This window comes from Paramisgurnus dabryanus, chromosome 6, assembly GCF_030506205.2.
Source record: "Paramisgurnus dabryanus chromosome 6, PD_genome_1.1, whole genome shotgun sequence".
NCBI lineage: Eukaryota > Metazoa > Chordata > Actinopteri > Cypriniformes > Cobitidae > Paramisgurnus > Paramisgurnus dabryanus.
In genome coordinates, this window is record NC_133342.1 from 14,983,122 (window position 1) to 14,994,868 (window position 11,747).

The window sequence follows — 11,747 nt, forward strand, 5'->3', positions numbered from 1 at the left end:
CAATAGCTGTGTGACGCGCCAGCGTGACCTTACTTATTATGTTATCATGTCGAAAAGTTACGCATGACGTATGTGAAACTATCGCTCCAGTGTTTACAAGTGTGGAGAACAAGGACCGTTCTGATGTTGTTGTATGTGGAATGATACTAATTAATGTCTCAGTTTATTGTTTATGATGGTCCGCAGGTGTGCATTTCACATATGTCAAGCGTGACCTTTCGATGTAAATACGGAATACGTAAGGTCTCGCTGGCGTGTCACACGACTAGTGCAAGATGAGAAGTTGTGGTTTAAAAGTACATAATTTTATTTTTTGAGGCAAAAATAAGATCATTTCGCTAGATAAGATCCTTATGCCTCAGTTGGGAGCGTTTAGAGCCCTTTGAAGCTGCATTGAAACTGTAAACTGTTCACTAAAGTCCATTATATGGAGAAAAAATCTGGAACGTTTTCCTCAAAAAACGTAATATCTTCTTGACTGAAAAAAGAAAGACATCAACATCTTGGGTGAGTAAATTATCAGAATGTTTTTTGTGAAAGTGAAGTATTCCTTTAAGAGTTACAGTAGACTAACAGGTCTGGTGATTTTTTTCTTTAATCATCACAGCCGAAACCTTCACCAGTCTTGTGGCCTCATAGAATAATAAAGTGTTCAATGAGTGTACACTGTAATAAAAAAATGTTGGTTAAATAAAAAAAGTGAAGTTGCCTGGTTGCCTAAAAAATATTAGTTTTTGATTCAAGTAATATTTTTCAGTCAAATCAACTCAAAATTTTAAGCCAATGTCACGGCCAGCTCATTCTCAACGGTAACATAAAATAGGATCACACTTGCACAGATGATTTCACTTGCATCATCATCTTTGGGCCTAGGCTAAATGCTAACACATTCATAACGCACTGTAAAGTGCACGCATTGAAAAAAGATAGGTATGAATTAATTCGTCTAGGTTGAGGTAATAACATAGTTTAATACGGCAAAAGGGTAGACTATTCCTTTAAAGGACTTAAAATTTTAAGGGTGAACTTTATCTTTAAAGATTTCTTACAGGATCTTTGCCATATCCACATTTTATTATTGGCAGACGTAGAGACTTTGGGTTCATCACATGCCTTCATTTGGGGGACTTATAGTAAAAAGCTAAGATCTAAATGCTTTGCGTCAGAAAGTGTTCAGCTTTCCCTTGTTTAAACCTAGACCATCAGAGCATAAACCCTCTGATTTGTCTGACACGTGTTAGAGAATTACCCGCATTAGCATGGTTGCCCTCTTCATATTAGCTTTTCCTCTCTAGGAATGATCCCAGCTCACCCCAAGGGCCGTACGACTGTAGTATTCCCAACACGCCTTACCCCTCCGAGCTTCCTGTACAATGCCAAGCTCCAACGCCAGCCGTAACTGCGGTGTACTGTAATCCTGAAACGTTTAGACAGCTGTTACCATTAAGGAAGTGGGTGCAGCTAGAGCAAAGACCCTAGAAATAAAAAAAAAACTTTGACCGGCCCCTCCTCACACACACACACAAAAGCGACTCGTTTCCTCCATTCTCATCCTTTCGTCTGGTTAGCCCAGTGACAGGGTTGACGTGGTCGAGGAGGGTGGGAAAGTGAGATAACTTGTCGGTCGCAACCCTCTGGTGTGCTGATGACAGCTTAAAAGTACACAGCAGCCTCTCGTATAGCCGAACTGTGTAGCGGCTCATTCCTCAGGGGTTTTCTGCTGAGGCGTGCTTCATTCTGCCTGAGGTTCAGGGGCTGTGAGGTGAGGAAGCCACGGAAACAGAAGGGTCTGCGCTGCAAGTTAACCGTGTTTACACAGGTAGTGCTGCTAGGTAACTGAGAGCTGAGGGTTTGCAGAAAGGTCATCAGATCAGATGAACCACCACAGTTACAGTCTCAGATCCCCACTAAATATATTTAGGATCTATGGGACGGTTTCCCAGACAGGGTTTATCCTAGTCCCAGACTAAAATGAAAATTTGAGCTGTCTTAATTTAAAAACATGTACTGATGTATATTAATGTATATCAGTGCCATATTTTTGTCTCAAGATGCACACCCATATTGTTTTTTAGTGTTTGATTGTAAAAACTACTTAAATACCCCAAAGAAGACATTTAGTCCTGAAAATTTAATTTGTTATTGTTTTGTACATATTTCCTGTATTTTCTGTTTGTATCTTAAAAAATAGATTGAAAAATAAATATGGATGGACATTAAAACTTCTAAAACAACAAGTCTGGCTGTGGTGGCCTTAGACTTTTGCACGATACTGTATACTGTACGTATATAAGAACCGGCACGTGGATGACATCAAAGTACCGCAAGAGCATTTCGATAACAGTCTCCTCTGTATGATCTCTCAAGTCGCTCTTGCTGGATTTTGATTTCATCTGCCTCTCGGTTCTTTTGGCGCAACACAGACCCGGCGCCAGACACAAATTCACAGACGGCATTGCATTTTTTCAGGGGGGCACAAATGAGATCAATTTTAGCGGCATCTAGTGGTGAGGTTGCGAATTGCACCCCTCCCTTTCGAAGAACATAGAGAAGCTACGATAGCCATCACAGACATGTCATTATCAGAGGCAACGTAGTGACAAACGCACTCTGTAGAGCAATTTGTCCTTTAAGGGCTACTGTAGAATCATGGCGGCTTACATGTAGGGGGACCCGCAGTGCATGTAGATAAAACAGCTCATTCTAACTTAATAAAAACAATACAAGTTTAAAACAAGTTCATTATATAAAGTCTTTATACCTCACTGATAATATAGTTATCTATATTTTATTGCATTGCTGTCAAAAGGTACTTCTAAAATTTACACACTGCACCTTTAAATAGACAAAAAAAGAGGAAGAACTGACGTACCTCTCAATTGACGCAATACAACGGATGAGTCGTAAGGATTGGACCTAGCCTACTGAAGCATTGTTTATTTATTTTTATTATTTGTTTATTTGAAAAGGATCCCCATTAGCTGACGCCGAAACGACAGCTAGTCTTCCTGGGGTCCAAACAATACATACAACATCATTACAATCACAATTACTTCCAAATATATCATGATAATAAATATTTAAAAAAACAACATAACACAATCAAACCTTACTCAACCAATCCAAAAAATATTATGATGATGAAGACAAATACACTCTTAGTCTTTTTTTAAAACCAGTTTTTCCCTTGATTTCACGAACACCAACAGGAAGATTATTCCATAACACAATTGACCTATAAAACACAGTTCTCTTCATAGAATCAGATTTAGGTAGGGGTAAAAAAATCTGTCTACTGTTAGCCCCTCGTGTATAATGTAAATGCATATCAGAAGTGTATGTTATTTTGTCATAAAAAAATTTAGGAGTCTGAGTATTAATGATTCTATGAAAGTATACCAACATATTAACAGATAGTCTCTGCTTGACCATCAGCCAATCAAGACGTTCATGCATCTCTACTACACTAGTTCTCAAAGAACACCTTAGAACAAGCCTTGCAGCCTTGTTTTGAGCCACTTGTAAATGTTTTAAATGACTGCTAGATCCAGCAGACCATACAACAGAACAATAATCCAAATGACACAAAACCAATGTACAAACAACACGTTTAAACAACTGTGAATTTAAAAACTGTGCACATTTACGCGTTACAGCCACAGCTCTACCCATTTTAGCAGCAACTTTATTGATGTGATCAGACCATGATAATGTAGAATCAAGCCAAAGACCAAGCAGCTTCACCTTTTTTACTTGCTGTACATTTTGACTATTTACATTGTAAACACACGTCACAGGGATCGACATCAATGCTTGTCCACTTATCAGGGACACGTGGATTTTTTAAAAGGCCAAGCGAAAGAGAATTTTACTTGCCCGACCGGACAAGTAGCCTAGTCTGATTAAAACGCCAATGTATATCCATAGCACTGGCACACAAGATCGCTCAGCATTTATTTTTTTTTATTACAACTAACGTTAAGCGGTGGCGCTATGCTAAGCATTTCCGTGCTTACTATCGACAAACCAATCAAATCTGTTTAAAATATATATTTTTTAAATCAGAACAAAAACATTTTTATAGGCATAAAATAATAACTTTTGATAACAGTAGCCTATTGATAAAAAAAATGTCCAAACAAGCAAGGACTGTTGGGGAGCTGGTGAACAGATGAAGGGAGACCGCAGGCTCGTTCAGGGTGGGCACTAGTGACTCGCAGGGCGGCCCAGGCCCCCCAGTGCCCGCCCATGGTGCCCGGACTGGCGCTTCATGAAGTCAAACAAGCCTGTTGTATCAGTCACTGGTTAGATCAGCATAGCAGTCAAAAAAAAAACGTGACATGGGAGGTCTTGTACAGGACAAATCAATTAAGCCGAAAATACGGGACGTCCCGGCTAATATGGGACAGTTGGCAACCCTACGCGTAATGCACTGTAAGTAGATAAGACAAAAGCATTTGCGGAATGCATAGATATGAATGTAAATATGTATATGATGAAATAGATTAACCAATGTAATCAAAAGCATGTGTTAGGAGTCCAAATATGACCCCATCCATCCGCTTGGCCCAACGACGGAATCCAAACGGCATGGCCGGTTTATAGCGCATTCGGTCTTTTCCGGTGCTTCCGGTTTTAACATTACGCAACTTAATATCTGACTCCAAAGATATGAAACGTATTGTAATATGAATCAAATTGATGTAATTTTGGAATTTGGATAAACGTTTGCTTATTCTATTTACTCATGTTTTCATTTAACTCATTCATTCGATTACCAATGTCATATCAGTCCACACCGGCCATTGTGTGGGTACTGAACACAAACTCGACCGTACTAGAGGTTGTAGCTAAAGCAATTTAACAAAGTCAATCTCTTGTTAAAAGGTCCCCATGTAGCTCTCAAAAATCGCCAATTAAATATAAAACATAAAACCATAATCCGAGGTTCAGTCTAGCTCCTTCTAGACGCATAATTACCAAATGCGATTACAAAACAACTTAGTTAAGGTTAAATAATTAATCTGACCATACAATAACTAGAGGTTATGGCTAAAGCAATTTAATTATACCGTTTCATGTTTACGTGCTCTCATTAAATAGTATCCATATAGCCCCCACAGTCGCTTACACCACTTAATGAATTATAACCAGAGGTTTAGCTTAGCTCCTTCTAGCTGCCTATAGTTAAATCATATGACTATATAACAACGTAATTATAAAATGGATAATAGAACTATCACTCCGATAGTCAATGCGACTGCCCACCAACATAGTTAAGAGGCAGAATCTAATTAACATGAATTAACCCCGATCAAAGATTTGTGGTAACAAAGGATATCGTAATACTTTATAGTAACTTAGAAGAGTCAATGATACAGAGCAAATTAGAATGAATGCAAATGTAACAATTTATTAACCAGGTAGGTAAAACACAATTTAGAAGCCAATTTACATTCCAATTCAAATGCGAAACAATCAAAAAACCATTGCATACCTGGTAAGGAGATGAAGATCTGGTTACAGATTCCTCAAAATAAAATGAAAATACATGATGCTGTGCCAGGACAGCATCATGGGGGTGCATTTCTCGATATTGAAAGTCCCGCCTGGATCTTCTGACATTTTCCTTAAATATCCAGAGAACAAAGCATTGTGATATGACATACTGATTGGTTCTTGTAAGCCCAGGGGTGTTGCCTAATATACATACAGTGGGTGATTGATCAACATGTCTAAAGTGGGAGTTGTCTCCCAACATTAGGTTAAATTTACTTATTTGTCGCCACAGATTAACATTGAATCCTGTTGTCATATTAATAAACCCAGATGTACCACTTGCATTAAAAACACTTCATATAACACCAAACAAGACCAGTTTCAGATACATGTGTTTGCAGAATGTAGCATTCCATATACAGTTTGCTTTGAGAACATGAGGAGAGGGGGATGAGAACGTGTGGTAGGGTGTGTGACTCTTCTCTTTGAGAGAGGTTTCAGTCTCACACCTTGGGCTAGTGTTCTTGGGGGGTAGATGTGAACTCTTTGAGAGAGGTTTAAGATGATAATTCAACAGGAATTAGGAAGCAGTTCCCTGTGGATTCAGCCATTTGCTGCTGGCTTTTGAAATACCTTTTGTCAGGGTTTGGCACCACCTTACACATGCAATAAAAAAACACAACATTAATAAATGAAAAGAGCAGAAAACAGACACATTACATTCGGGCATCCATGTTTGTTTTCATCAGTTAAACTGCATTATACAGTAGCAGTGTTAGTTTTAGATGTACTGTATGTATAGGAACATTACATTAAATGAGATCTGCAATACAAACCTTATGTCTTTAGTCACCTTGATTCCTTCCCCATATTTCTAATCAAGAATGTTTTGAAGATTTGAGAGAACAAAATACCTGTTCTTGTGAAGGGAGAGTCATTTTTCGCCACATTCAGCTCTGTCCAATATATGTTTCATTGAAAGCTTCTTTCCTTCATTGGCTTGTTGAGTAGGGAGTGGTAGGGCTGATGGTGAGTGGCAATGAGCTGGTTTTTGGAAAGTGTGATAGGGTTGCAGCCTAGACTCATTCATTCGCTCCAAGCCCCAGAATCAACCCTGTTTACAACTGTTGTTAAGTACCTGTCAAGCTTCCCACTCATCTTTCATGCTGGAAAAACATGTGAGCTAAAATAAAATGCACCAGGTGGAAGAAAGTGTTTAAAGCAGTGCGGAATAAACTATCTGTGACAGATGCAAATCTTACTCAGTGGCAAAGACGTCAATGAATCCTGGCATAAACACTGAGCTTACTGTGGAGCTGTAAAGCTGTTTTAGATGAGGCTAATGATGGAAACACCGATTGGACAGGCTTGTTTGCAATAGATTGTCTCTCAAGGATCATGTTTGCCGTGAGCCCCCATGTCGTTTTTGATATACGTGTTAGCATGCAATGATGCACTGCAAAGTGTTCCTGTACAGCAGCTCAACTGGTAGAGCATTGTGTTAACACAACAAAGGTTGTTGGTGTAATTCACACATACTAATGAAATGTACTATATGCACTGTATTTGCTTTGGATAAAATGCATAAATGTAATTGCAAGCAACCTGTCTTTATCTATAAGGAAACAAATTAAAAGGAGTACATGCATGAGCAGCATGAGGGTTTGCATGTGGGACATTAGGTAAGAATATTGATGTCAAATTTCTACAATGTGATTTTTTTCACAGCGACTGGTGCTTCCTGCAACCACCATTTATAATGCATGAAACAAACATTGTTGTGACATCATTGTATTAAAAGCTGTGTATTAAAATCTAGAGTAATCACTGCAGATCATTGTGGGACCCTGGGGCCTATGTCACATAAACTCCTTTCACACAGTGCGTTGATTTCAGAAAACGGACAAAAAATTGTAAGAATGTCTTCTTTGCGGCACAAAAACATCCTGGAATTGATTTTAAGATTGTTCCCATAAAGGGAACTTAGTAATATTGCAGCAACATAAGGCAGAAATAATGCCTTAAGGGGTGTGTTTTACTGAGGATCATATACTGTAAATATGGACAAAGTGTCTGTGATGTCACCATAGATTGTAAAAAATGATGGACGTAGATCTTCAGGTTTCTGAAGATCGTTTTTGAAGCCAATAGTAGGCGGGCCTTTCATTGCCATCTTGGCCGCATGTCACCGTGCATCACTCGATACACTCCACTTTTTTTGAAAATATGCTCATTTTCCAGCTCCCCTAGAGTGAAACATTTGATTTTTACCGTTTTGGAATCCATTCAGCTGATCTCAAGGTCTGGCGGTACCACTTTTAGCATAGCTTAGCACAATCCATTGAATCTGATTGGACCATTAGCATTGTGCTAAAAATAACCAAAGGGTTTCAATATGTTCCCTATTTAAAACTTGACTCTTCTGTAGTTACATCGTGTACTAAGACTGACGGAAAATTAAAAGTTGTGATTTTCGAGCAGATATGACTAGGAACTATACTCTCATTCTGACATAATAATCAAGGACTTTGCTGCTGTAACATGGCTGCAGGATGCGTAATGTAATTATTCAGTGCCCGAAAATAGTCCCCTGCATCAAAGTAAACAAGGGGACTATTTTCGGCTACTGCATAATATCATTGCGCCTCCTGCAGCCATGTTACGGCAGCAAAGTCCTTGATTATTACGTACAAGGCTGTAAACATATTATTTTCTGCATTAAAGTTGGTCATTTTAACATGGTGGTCTATGAGAATTGACTTCCTTTTGGAGCCAGCCTCTAATGGCCAGTCGATGAATTGCAGTTTAAGTCACTTCCGTATTGGCTTCATCAAAGAGATCGGAATCCTGCCCCTCTGTGAGAACGCGTGTTCCATCGCAACAATGTATTTATCATTCAGCTTTGACATAGAGGTTTTAGATCACAACGAAAAATGTCTGTAAACTGGAATGAAGCAGAGATCATGGAGCTCCTTACTATCTGCGCTGAAGATGAGATAATTCCCAGCATAATAGAACAGCACGGCATGCATTAGTTTATGATTCAATAAAAAAAATGGTTTCTTAAGAGAGAAATCATAGTTAATAATCAAACATAAGACGCTTGCATGATACAAATACAGTACATTGTCTTTACAGGATCTTTACGGGATGTGTGTAAACGCACGCAATCACAGATTCTAGAAAATCATTGACAGTCTAAATAAACCAAAATCGAATCATCACCGGAAAAAAGTTTAGTTTCTGTATTATGTGTGTGAAACGGGCTTCATAAGATGAAATATAAGATAAGTACAATACCTTTAATCCAATAGATCACAATCCAAACTCAAACCGACTGAGATGACCTTCTCCGTTGCACAGAACCTTTAGGAATCACTTTCAGTAATCCAAAAACATGACTTACCACACATCATAAATTCTGTCCTAGTCACACAACACGTTTTCCTTGAGGAAAAGATAACTATAATAAATAAACAAATGAATCTATAAATAATAGATGTAGCATGTGGTTTTTGCATTCACGCACATAGTTGCACAGCTAGGGAGAAGCCCTTGAGAACCATAGTTGGATTTCACGTACAATGAGATAAACATGAAATGGATTTGTGCTTCGAGATCCAGATTCTGGCTGGACGCGTGTGTGTTTGCTATGGGGAATCAGTCTGTTTGTAAAAAAAAAGGTCAGAATTTGCAAAATCTTATTTTCAGCAGAAAATCCACCTATTACTTCATTTTTCATTCTAATCTCTAAAGGATCATAGACTGTAAAGATCTTAACAGACATACATTTGCATCAAAATGAATTTATATGTGTGGGCACAATACACCTTTTTGCATTCAATCAGCGTAATTATCTTCGCATTTTTATCTAAACAACTTACATTGTATTCAAGATACTCATTTTATGTGTGCACCCTGAGATCGACCTTAGGATTTTTACGCTGCTACAATGATGTACCAAGTGAGCTTTAGTGATTTACTGGTGATCAGCGTCTGTAACTGTTGCTTATCGTTCAAAACTGTAAAAGCACCAGATTTGTTTGTTGGCAATAACTTTAACTGTGTTGTTTTAAAGATGGAGTTGAAATTGTACTCTATGAACCTAGCAGGTGTCTGTTATTTGTGTTGTAACGTTCTGGAATACCTTTGCATGACAGAAAGGGCAATGGGTTTTTTTCCATGTCTACAGGTGGCTGTCATATGTATAAAGCTGGACAAGGCAAGACAGTAAATAGTGTGAGTGTTAAAGGAAATATGCTCCACAGAATGACAGCCATAAATCTCTCATGAACCCATGTCGAAACACTGAGGAAAATAAGGGAGCTTGGCGTATCTCACTTGGCCAAGCTGCAAGAAGATATTTAAAAGATAGAGGTCAGTCCCCATGGCTCCCCATGTTTTCCTGAACATTCAGTGTCTTACTGTTTTATCAGTTACTGCTTTATAGGTTACCATTTACATACTGTAATACTGGGGATAAAAGAGATGGGGATAGATAACAGACCACCCAGCTCACTGTAATTTTATCATCTCTCATAGGCCCTTGATGGATAATTTTGTCAGATTTCTGTAGTAATTCATAGATTTAGATTGGATTAGAGTTATATTTTAGGGGCTTTTATGCTTTGGACAATACAGTACTAGAGAGTTGACAGAAAAGTGATGGGTAGAAAAAGAGAGCAGGATTCGCAAAGGATCACAGGCGGATTGTTGGCACAATAACCATGGGGCTACAGTATTAGCACCAACATAGATTTAGATATTTTTATTTATTTATGAGTCAGTTATTTAAAATAAATGTCTATTCAGGGAATCTGAAAGATTTTTAACTGCATAAAAACGTCATTATATGGACTTATAAGGTGTCCAAGTTCATTAGAATTAGGTTCATTAGAATTAGGTAGCTACACTATTAGGATATTTAAATAGTTTTTACAAACAAACCTTACAAAAAACAATATTGGTAATGATATGTCAGTACAAGATGTTTTTAAATTAAGGCAGATCAAACATGCCTTTTAGTTAGGCACTAGGGTTAGCCCTGCCTGTAAAACAGCCCGTTGAAGTTTAGCTAAGATGCCTCTTCTTTCTCTTGATCGTTGGTGAGATAATAGGCTCATTTGAGATAAGCAAATTCTGCGCAGAACCAATCACCAGTGATCGCCTCGAGATGCATGTCGGTAAGATAAGTGTCCGAGTTACATCCAACAGCAAGGCGGGGTCATCGGATTCTGGCGGGCGCAGTTGCTCTCAACCGACTGCGTTGATGAAAAGCACGATGGGGAAAGATTTTCCTTATAACCATCTTCAGGTAAATGCATTTACTGGTATTTCAGTTGCATCTATTTCATCCGCAATAAAATACGCGAATGCAATGTCTGCCTCTGCTGACGTTTGCAGTCGACTGGACTGCGAGACTGGGGAAGTGTCCGACTTACAAGCTCTTCCTTCACTCCTCCCCTTTCTGAAGTAGCCTGCTGTCGTCTAAAGCCGGAATGCACTGCAGTATTTTTGCACTCTTATAAGATCATTACCTTATCACACTATGCGACATGGATCGATTAAACTTGGGTACGACAAGCATGTAGACTGTACGATGATGACACGGAGGCTTCGACGGCTGCGTCACACGTTAGCGCAACGTCACCAGCATGCGCTAGTGGTACACAAATACCAGTACACATGTCGTAGCAGCAAACTGTGCGTTGATCATGCTGAATTTCTGACACTGTCAGAAAACTATCGTAGGCTATCTTTGGACGCAAGACTGGGAAAACAGCTGTCTTTGACCCTCTCTCATTGTACGACATAGGACCACAGATGAAGAGCCACAATCACAGAAATCGTGAAGATTGTTTCACTATGGCAATCTTTCGTCTGGGACAGCCAAAAATCGTACAATGTATCCCGGGCTTAAATTTCAGGCGAGGCGCAACTCAAACAAGCCTGTTTCTACCCTTTGAATGGAGTCAACGTGTAGTAAATTAAATTGATTAGACATGATTTGGAAAGGCTCATGTCTCTCTATTAAAAGGCCTCACAGCTGACAATCCATATCAGAGCAAAAGCACAGTGGACTCCATAATTCTCAACTGGAAGAAGTTTGGGAAACCAGAACTCTTTCGATACCTTGTTGCCTGACCAAACTGAGCAATCGAAGTGCCTTAGTAAGAATGGTGACCAAGAACCTGATCGAGTGATCCTGTGTGGAAATGTGAAAGTTTCAGAAGGAACAGCCTCACTGC